Source organism: Pyrus communis, chromosome 6 (genome assembly GCF_041283825.1).
Source record: "Pyrus communis isolate YQ-2024b chromosome 6, ASM4128382v1, whole genome shotgun sequence".
Taxonomy (NCBI): domain Eukaryota; kingdom Viridiplantae; phylum Streptophyta; class Magnoliopsida; order Rosales; family Rosaceae; genus Pyrus; species Pyrus communis.
The window spans coordinates 13,322,414-13,333,288 of record NC_142570.1 but is presented as its reverse complement, the minus strand read 5'-3'; the positions used below and the strand labels follow the sequence as shown (position 1 = coordinate 13,333,288).

General features: G+C 39.7%; 2 pseudogenes; both read left to right on the top strand.

The window, feature by feature from the left end:
- Positions 1-4,461: 4,461 nt before the first annotated feature.
- On the top strand, positions 4,462-6,375 carry LOC137709679 (subtilisin-like protease 3 pseudogene; annotated as a pseudogene).
- A 1,347-nt stretch (positions 6,376-7,722) lies between these two features.
- Positions 7,723-9,642, top strand: LOC137710023 (subtilisin-like protease 3 pseudogene; annotated as a pseudogene).
- The last annotated feature ends 1,233 nt before the right edge of the window (positions 9,643-10,875 follow it).

Below are 10,875 nucleotides of genomic sequence, written 5' to 3'. Positions count from 1 at the left end.
ATGCCCTCATTGGCTAAGTGATGTGGATGTATATATGCAGTTTTAAATTATTATTTCCGCTATCATAATTAAATCGTACTCGACGTCTCGAGTGAGTTGAAGCGAGTTAGAACCGAATTGGAGCCATAACGAAAAAGTTATGATTATTTAGGTGCGTAAACGGGCAAATTGTGGACCAATTATATGGGCTCCTATTTCTTTTAGCCCAATCAGATAAGTTGTTTTTCTTCTTTTGGGCCAATTAAAATTAGCTCTATCTCTCTCACAGCCAATTAGAACACACACACACACACACTCACTCTTCCTTCTCTCTCTCCTTCTCAACTCTTCTCCCTTCGTACACCCAAGACACCCCATATACATAACCATCATCAAACTCACACGGATCAGACTTTTGGAAACCACCACCATTCTCCTCTCAACCACACGATCACCACCATACCCTTAGTTTTTCGTTTTGGTGAGTTTTAGCTCGAAAATTGGAAGCTTCGACAAGGAGTTAGTTTGCTCTGGTACGATCACAGACAATTGACAAAGTTTTGAGGCTCGGGATGGTCTCTATGCAACTTCCCTAGCACTTTAGAGTAGATTTGGAGTGGAGTGGAATAGGTGAGTTCGAAGACTTACAGAGTTGGTCGGATTTTCCAAGGAATTTTTCGATAATTTTTCGTTGAATTTTGGACTTCTAATAGGTACGAACATGTTCTACTCTTCGAGACCTTCAAATCCATATAAATTTCATGGATTTTGGTTAAGAAATGAAGTAGATATAAAGCTTTGAAAATTTTCCAGAAACCAGCGTGTGCAGACAGCGGCCAACGACAGCATACGACGGAAACCGGCAGGTGACTGGAGAAGAAGAAGGTATATTCCGTTAACTTTAACGGAATATTCTAACAGCGTTAGATAACGCCGTTACCATTTAACGAAATATTCTGCCTATTTTGACGGAATATTCCTAACACCGTTAGGGTTTCCGTCAGTGTGCCGTGCACGTGCCTACGCATGGCCGACACGTGTGGCCGTGCCTTGGCCAGTGCGTGAGGGTGCATCAGATGTCCAAAAGTCTTTCTAAAAATTTATGTGGGTTCGTATCATTAAGTAGATCACGTTCGTATATTCAAACCTTACATTTGAGCAAACTATGAGGAGTTATTCCTGGATTTCGTATGTGTGCTAATTAATTAACGTAAAAATAGTTGTATCGTATATAGGTGAGACATACCCCGAGGACGAGCGTGGACAAGCGAAGCTAGAGGGTTATGATCCTGCTACTTATTAGTGAGTGGGCATTTGTTTTCTATATATATATATATATACACACACAATTTCCAGAAACGTTTTTATATGGAACTATGATTTGCTTGCCATGTCGTAAATAAGTTACATTTTAAATATTGCATTGTTACACTTGTGAATTGTATTGTGTGATGCTACGAAGACTTAGGTAAGCTTCAGGTGAGTATTATGTGATTGAATGGGTTGTATTGTATGCACACATTTATTTAGAGCTCATCATGGCTGCACCCCAGTACTAATGCTCTCACCCGGGGCTAGGGCCAGCCTTCACGTGATTGTTCTCCTCCCGCACCGCACGCTCACCTTGGATCCAAGTCTGGTGCCAGCCTATCATACAGACGACAATAGGTGGTTCTGACTCGTAGCTGACCCACGAATTATTGCACATCCTTCACGTGATCGTAACATTTAAGCGTACATATTTATACCCAGCCTGTCGTACAGGCCACACTAGGTGACTCTGACTTATGTGATAGCCTAAATTGATGAGCTATAGGTCCAGTCGTACAGGTCACGTTAGGTGACTCCAACTGGCATACTATTTTATATTGGTTTCACACCTGGCTTACATTTATTATTGCTGAGATATTATGACATGGCATACTTCAGTTTTCGCTGCTTTTGAGCATTGGTTTTCATACCTACGTAGTAGTATTTTCTGGAAACTATACAGGTTTTACGGAGATGGGTTATTATGTTCATAAAGATAAATATGTTTTCAAATGCTTTTTTTTTGCCCATTCACCCTTCTGTTTTGTGCCCCTCTAGGTTTTAGGTAGTTGTTCATCTTTGGTGGCTCACGAGGACTACGAGACGGTTTTGACATTCTACTAAATAAAAGTAGGGATCTTCTCCCTGTTTGTATAATTAGTACTTAATTAGTTCGACTGCACTTTTGTTTTACCTATGCTATGATATGCGTGTATCTTATACTTGATCACTTTCACACTTACATATTATCTCTAGTTAAATAAGTTTAGTTCTGGTTTTTATTTATTCGCATTTTCTTATTATTATCACTTCTGTTGCGCACTTGGCTATGTCACCCTCACGTGACGGCCAACACTTTTTGACTTTGGTCGGGGTGTGTCATTATTATGGCGGCCGTCCAAAATTTTGCTTTGTTCGTGTCGGTTATATTCGACAGGGCCATGAGTGAAAAAAAAATTATTTAAACCATGTGTTTATTTATTTTTAATCAATATAACATTTTAAAATAATAAAATAGTCAATTTATGTCGGTTATAACTGTCAAAATACTAAATAATAACTGCCAAAAACTAAAATAATACAATAGTCAATTTATGTAGGTTATAACCGCCACCATTAACTTAAAAGCCGCTAGAATATGTTAAAAATATTTTTTTTTTTTTTAAAAGAATTCAAAACTACTGGCAGCTATAATAATTTTATGGCGGTTGCATCCGACACTAAATATCCGCCAAGAATTTATGTCGGATTATAACCAACAGGATTTCTGTCACATCCCGGCCCAGGCCCTTACCACATCCCAGGCTCGACTCCACCGTAGCACGATATTGTCCGCTTTGGGCCCCGACCACGCCCTCACAGTTTTGTTTTTGGGAACTCACACGAGAACTTCCCAATGGGTCACCCATCATGAGAGTGCTCTCGCGCGAACTCGCTTAACTTCAGAGTTCCTACGGAACCCAAAGCCAGTGAGCTCCCAAAAGGCCTCGTGCTAGGTAGAGATGGGAATATACATATAAGGCTTACAGGATCCACTCCCCTGGGTGATGTGGGATGTTACAATTTCATTGTTATCCGACACTAATTGAATGATGTGTCGGATATCTTTTATCCGACATAATGGCTTATTAAACCGCCACCATCAGTCGACACCTAAAGCTAATATTGTAGCAGTGTAAATCCGATAAGCATTCACTAGAGTAGGTTCAAGTCCAAAAGACACATCTCCCAATGCATCTCTTGTCCGCATATACTCTCAAATACTTCCTAATTTTTCATTCATGTGGGGAATTGTTCGAAATTTATATTACATATTTATTAGATATTATAATATTAATTTCAAAGTGTGAATGAAGAAATTGTTGGTTGTTCGAAATAAATATATTAGATATTATATCTATTAGATACTACAAAAACTGTTTTGTAGTTTAAAATTAGGGTTGGTGTCTACCTTTCTCAAGAGGTGGGATCATCCATCCTAGAGGATGTGATGCATTATAACTTACCTTTCGATTATTCCTTAACAATAAAAAGGTGTCAGATGGCCGGATCTCTCTCATCAAAGCCCACCAATCAATTAATCCGGACCTTTAAAATTTGATCAAACGGCTACAAACAAAAGGTCCCTTAAAAAATTATAATAATTTTAGCCATTGGATCAAATTTCAAGGGTCCAGATTAATTGATTGGTGGGATTTTGTGGGAGAGATCCGGAGGGGATCTCTTCCCACATAATTTATCAAAGGGTGCCGTGAGTTTTATATAAACTCAAGCATCCCACCCGTCTAATGTTTTTTTAAACAAAAGAGTGTCCTTCAATGTCTTTTATTCTTTGTTAGTTAAATTTTGAGTCGTCTTTTGAGAGTGCAAGATATAAGTAGTTCGCCAGAGTCTGAAGAATGAGGTGCTTCAAGTTTGGATTATAGAATGTTGAATTCTGGGAAATGTACGCTCACCAAACTATAAGAGTAGGAGTGAAATTCTATCTTTAAAACATTACATTTATGCAAATCTCAATCTCCAAGTTTGTCAATCTTTCTAATTCTCTCTAGTTTAATCTCATACATCATTGATGTTGTAATTTTCTTTATAATTATTATAATTGGAATTCTTGTATTATTTTCATAGTTTCTAATATTGCTCCAACATTTATTTCATACGATATCTAGATTGAAATATCTGGGTTGAACTTTAACTTTGTTCTTTGGGTCAAGAAGGATTCTTTTTGTCCTTTCTCCAGGCTTATTTTTTTCGTCTGCGACATTAACCTATTGAATTAGAGAAGCCTCCAAGTTAAATCCGAACAAATTAATCTATTCTGTCACATAAGCTCCATCGCCACCAGCGAGCATTACCAAGTCAACCTTCACAATTATCGACTATAAATATGGTAGAGACTAACAGACGTACACCACTTATCCTTTCATGTTCTTCTTTTAACCAAATTAAAAGATGGAGAAAGAAAATGGTGCAGCATTGCACCTCATATATCTTGTTGGTTTTACTTTGATCATGTTTTTTTCATCAGGAGTAGTTTCACAAGAGGAGCAAAATAGCTTCCAAACTTACATTGTTTTTCTCGAAAAGCCCACCTCCTCGAAATCTACAGTAGAATCAGATTTAGACAGTTGGTATCAGTCATTTTTGCCTGAAACTACTGCAAACGCAAACCAGCAGAGGATCGTTCATGTGTACCGCAATGTGGTCACTGGATTTGCAGCAAAACTGACAAAGGAGGAAGTGAAAGCAATGGAAAACAAAGAAGGTTTTTTGAAGGCTCATCCTGAGATAACTGTACCATTGCTAACTACTCATAGTCCTGATTTCTTGGGGTTACACCAAGGATATGGACTATGGAAACAAGCAAACTACGGTGAAGGTGTGATCATAGGACTTATGGATACAGGGATTGGACCCGACCATCCTTCGTTCAGTGATGAGGGAGTACCCCTTCCTCCGGCTAAATGGAAAGGCAAGTGCGAGTTCAATGGCACAGTGTGCAACAACAAGCTCATTGGTGCACAAAATTTTGTAGGTGCAGAAGAAGGGAATATTACCGGAACACCATTTGATGAAAATGGTCATGGGACCCACACATCTAGCACCGCTGCTGGAAATTTTGTCCAAGGTGCCAGCGTGTTTGGAGACGCGAATGGCACGGCTGTTGGCATGGCACCTTATGCTCATTTGGCAATGTACAAAGTCTGTTACGGGATTAGTTGTAGGTCTGGTGACATCTTAGCTGGCCTCGATGCTGCTGTTGAAGATTGCGTGGACGTGATTTCTATCTCACTTGGAGGCCCTTCACTTCCATTCTACGACAATGTGATTGCAATCGGTGCATTCGCAGCAATGAAAAAAGGAATATTCGTCAGCTGTGGAGCTGGAAATTCCGGTACCCATAAATCTTTGGCAAATGAGGCCCCATGGTTTCTTACAGTTGGAGCAAGTACTACTGACAGAATACTAAAATCACAAAATGAGAAGCTCAGCTCCTATGGCGCTGTAATTGGAGATGCTCTTGCTCCCAGGGTCGCTTCCTTTTCATCAAGAGGACCAAGCCGTGCAAGCCCTGGAATTTTGAAACCCGACATCATTGGACCCGGCGTTAAAATTCTTGCTGCTTGGCCTAAATCAGTGGACAATGCAACACTTCCTAATCCTAAGGCAACATTTAACATAATTTCAGGTACCTCGATGTCAACTCCTCACCTGAGTGGCATTGCAGCTTTGCTCAAGACATCACACCCCGACTGGTCACCAGCAGCTATTAAATCTGCCATCATGGCAACTGCTAATGTACTAAACCTCGCAGGAACACCCATCATTGGCCAAGGGCTTAAACCCGCAGACGTCTTTGCAATTGGTGGAGGCCATGTCAACCCTACAAAGGCAAATGACCCAGGGCTTGTCTTCGACATAAAACCAGAAGATTACTTTCCTTACTTGTGCGGTTTGAACTACAATGAGACAATGATAAAGATTATCACGCAGCAAATAGTGAAATGCTCAGAAGTCGGAGTCATACAAGAAGCACAGCTCAATTACCCTTCATTTTCTATTAAAGCAGGCCCCAATCAGACAGAGTCTCAGTACTATACCAGGACAGCAAAGAACGTTGGCCCAGCTACTTCAACATACAACTTGGATCTTTTAGTACCACATCAAATGGGGATAAGTGTGAACCCTCAGGTGCTTACATTCACAGAGGTTAACCAGGAGATTACATACCATGTCGAATTTATCGCAAAAGAAGGAGCTGGTAAGGATGGTGTACCATATGGTCAGGGATACTTGAGATGGTTTTCTGATAAACATAATGTTACTACCCCTATAGCTGTCATTTTTGACACTCCGCAAGATTAACATTTGGTCCTAGAGAAGCTTAGCTATATATTCATACAAGGAATAATGTACATAATGTAAGTACAATTTAATAATAATCTACCTACGAAAATTCAAGTTGATGAAGAATAAAAGCGTTTAGATGCCTAAAAATGTTTTCACAGAAATAACTAGTATGTTTCTCTCTCTTTTTAAGAATGATTCAAAGAAATTTTATATCATCAAAAGCGTTAGTGACAGTTTTTGCGTAAGGATTATTCTATAAAATCACCTAGTATGTCAGTATATGTACTCCCTTAAGAAGAAATTCCAAGTGTTATTCCAAGTACTTCGACTTGCATGCTTTTCAATTAGAATTGAAGAAAACATAACATGTGAATTAAACAATTAATGAACTTTTTTTATGTTTATTGTCGAGGTACTCAACGATTTATTTAGCTTTACAACCGTCCTTGGGTGAGGGATTGAACAACAATTTCCTTGTAAACATTGTTGTCTCTGTAAAGGCTTACTGATATATGGCTAGTGTAGTGCAACAGTTTCTAAGACAACAGTTACCCACAAAATTGGTCACTTATAGAAGTGCACCCTTATACATCATCCCAAATGTGTGCTCAGTCACCTTACGTAAATCCTCCAGAAAATCTGGCCACTCACCACGCACTTCATCAACCTACACCGGCGTGTAAGTTCTAGCCACTCTCTTCCACCACTGAAACATGATAAGGAAAATTAAGCAAATTTTTAGCTAAGTTCAATAAACCGATAAGTTGTTGCAGTACATATAGCAACGAGCATGTACCTTCAGTGATTATGAATATTTATCCTTACCCAATAATGCTCGGTATTAAAAACAAAAATCAAGTGCATATGTGATGATAAATAACAGACCCCCAACTTCTTCCCCATGCTCAGGCGGTACTTGTAATGTTCAACCGTGCAACCTTATAACTTAAAGGCTTCACTTGCAGTTTAGTTATCGCCAGAGTCAAGTTTTTGTCCACAGGTGGTCTTACCTAAGTTCACAATGCAGTCCTATCGCAGAAGGTCCATCACCAGTTCACCACCTTGTTATAGTTCGGCGATTATTACCATGTTCTGATTAATATATGTCGTTAGGTGGTCTGACCTAAGTTCACAATGTAGTCCTACCACATAAGGTCCATCACCAGTTCACCACCTTGTTACCATGTTCTGAATAATATATAAACACAAAACTCCAGATTGTGACTACTCACCCGTCGAAATTACAAGAAACGCCGGCCAACATTCCTTCAAATTTCAACTATATATAGCTGCTTGAAATGGTTGACTGACATCAACAACATCAACAACTTGGACTCCAAGTTCTTCTCTTGTCCATTAAAGATGGAGAACATAAAGGGTACAGGGTTGCATGTTTTATATTTTCTTGGTTTAACTTTCATGTTTTATTCATCACTAGCAGTTGCACAAGAGAAGCAAAACCACCTCCAAACTTATATTGTTTTTGTTGAAAAGCCTGTATCCCAGAAGTTTTTCGCACTATCTATTGAAGATTTGGATATTTGGTACCAGTCATTTTTGCCCAAAACTCGTGCAAACTCAAACCAGCTGATGAACCAAAGACTGACTCATGCATACCATAACGTGGCCATGGGGTTTGCAGCAAAATTGACTCCTGAGGAACTAGAGGCGATGGAAAAGAAGGAAGGGTTTGTGTCGGCTCATCCAGAGAGAAGGCTGCCTTTGCTTACTACTCATAGCCCTGACTTCTTGGGTTTACACCAAGGATCAGGAATTTGGCAACAAACAAACTATGGTGAAGGCATCATAATTGGAGTTTTGGATACAGGGATCCCACAAGATCATCCCTCATTTAGTGACGAAGGAGTAACTCCTCCTCCGGCTAGATGGAAAGGCAAATGCGAGTTCAATGGGACGACGTGCAATAACAAGGTTATTGGTGCAAGAAATTTCATTGGCGCAGGCAAGGGCAAACCTGATCCAGAACCTCCAATTGACACAGATGGCCATGGAAGCCACACGTCTAGCACAGCTGCAGGAAATTTTGTACTAGGCGCAAGCGTGTTTGGAGAGGCCAATGGCACAGCTACTGGCATGGCTCCTCATGCTCACTTGGCTGTGTATAAAGTCTGCGAATTTGACTGTGCGGAAGGTGACGTTTTGGCTGCAATGGATGCTGCTGTTGAGGATGGAGTGGATGTGCTCTCCCTCTCGCTTGGCGGCCCCTCAATTCCTTTCTATGAGGATGTGATTGCAATTGCTGCATTCGGAGCAACTCAAAAGGGAATTTTTGTTAGCTGTGCAGCTGGAAACTCTGGTCCTGTACCTGCTTCTTTGTCAAATGAGGCCCCCTGGATTCTTACAGTTGGAGCAAGCACAACTGACAGAATTTTAAACATAAACCCAAATCCTACAGCAACAATCTTGTATAATGGCAAAGGAGACCCACTCGCTCCCAAGGTAGCATCCTTTTCATCAAGAGGACCAAACACTGCAAGCCCTGGAATTCTGAAACCTGACATCATTGGACCCGGTGTTGACATCCTAGCAGCATGGCCCGAATCAGTGGACAATGCCACACTTCCTAATCCGAAGGCAACATTTAACATAATTTCGGGTACCTCAATGTCAACTCCTCACCTAAGTGGAATTGCAGCCTTGCTCAAGAGCTCACACCCTGATTGGTCACCAGCTGCAATTAAATCTGCCATCATGACAAGCGCAAATGTTCTAAATCTTGCCGGCAGGCCCATTGTTGATGAATGGAATAGGACTGCGGACATCTTTGCAATTGGTGCAGGACATGTTAACCCTTCGAAAGCAAATGATCCGGGGCTCATCTATGACCTACAACCAGAGGACTACATTCCTTACTTGTGTGGCTTGAATTACACCGAAAAACAGATAAGGACCATCACGCAACAAACAGTGAACTGCTCTCAAGTCGGCGCCATAGAAGAAACACAGCTGAATTATCCATCGTTTTCTATCATAGTAGATCCGGATAAAATGCAGACCAAGTCTGTGCTTTACACAAGGACTGTGAGGAATGTTGGCCCGGCTAATTCAGTTTACAACTCAGATCTTTTAGTACCAAATAATACGATCATGAGCGTGACTCCTCAGGTGCTTACATTCACAGAGCTTAACCAGACGATTACCTACCAGGTGGAATTTACTGCACTTGACAAGGCTAATACCCAGACACAAGGATATTTGAGATGGTTTTCTGCAAGTTATAATGTAACAAGTCCAATATCTGTGGTTATTGCCTCTAGGTAAAATTTGAATTTGGTGTAGATAATTGTGTATTCTCTACATATTTATTTATGAATTAATAATAATGAAGACAATAAAATCAAGGGTATTCACAACCTTGCTCCTGAATTTAGCTCCGAGTTTAGCTGACGCTTTTATGGTACTTGCCCGTCTGGACACATAGTACCTCGTTCGAAACATTATGTACAGATGGTATGAATTGCCTAAACAAGAATTCTTGAATAGCAACCAACTGGAGCAATTACTCTCAACAATATCAAAAGATTTCCATTAATGAAATATGTCGGATGAAGTGGTTATTGCTCTACTACCAACCACAACTCATGGGCTTAACTGAATAGCTAAATGAATTAGAGCATTTGGAGGGCTCATAATCTTTAATCAATTTTTTTTTTTTTTCCTAATTAGAATGGTTAAAATCTAATGTAGTACATGTAAGTAATACAACGTATAACCATACAATAATACTACTGAAGCTATACAAAAACAGATCCAAACCTCAAATTGACGATGAACTAGAAAGCGCTATCTCATCCCCGCGAGAACTTGCCTGCAACAGGACTAGTGAAGATTAAGGATAATTGGCATCCTTAATTTTGATTATTCCTTAAACATGCATTTCAATGTGTTTGTTGGGCAATAATCCACTTAACATATGTAGGACGTTGCAGTGCACCCTCGCATGAAGGAAGTCTTTAACATTGGCACTCAAAAATCCTACGACAGGCACATAAGAAATAGTCTAGTGGGAATTAATCCACTCATGGAGGTTATAACTAGGTTTTAGTCTAGTGATATTTCTCTTCTTACTATTGGAAGAAGTCCTAAATTCAAATTCCCCATTCCCCTTTATTAAATTGAAGACTCATTACCCTTGATAAATTGAGCAGTCATGATAATTTTAAAAATTCCACACAAACAAAACAAAATCTCAATATTTTCCAAAGAAATCGAAAAGGTAACGAACACTATAATACTTGTTGTGCACACAAAAATTTGACGGAAAGTAGAGGTATTTTGAGGAGTTTGACAAAGAAAACTTTCTTGTAGATTTCATATGACCGGTCGAGGATAGGTGTCTCATTAAAACCTCATTAGGTAGTAAAAATTATGTGGGAAAAATGCCCTAATCTAAGGGGAAAATAGTACACTAAGGTCAAGTAAGTACACCTCTAGATACTCCCTCTGAGTTTGACATAACTTTAAAATAAGAACTACAAGCATTGCAAGCGAGAT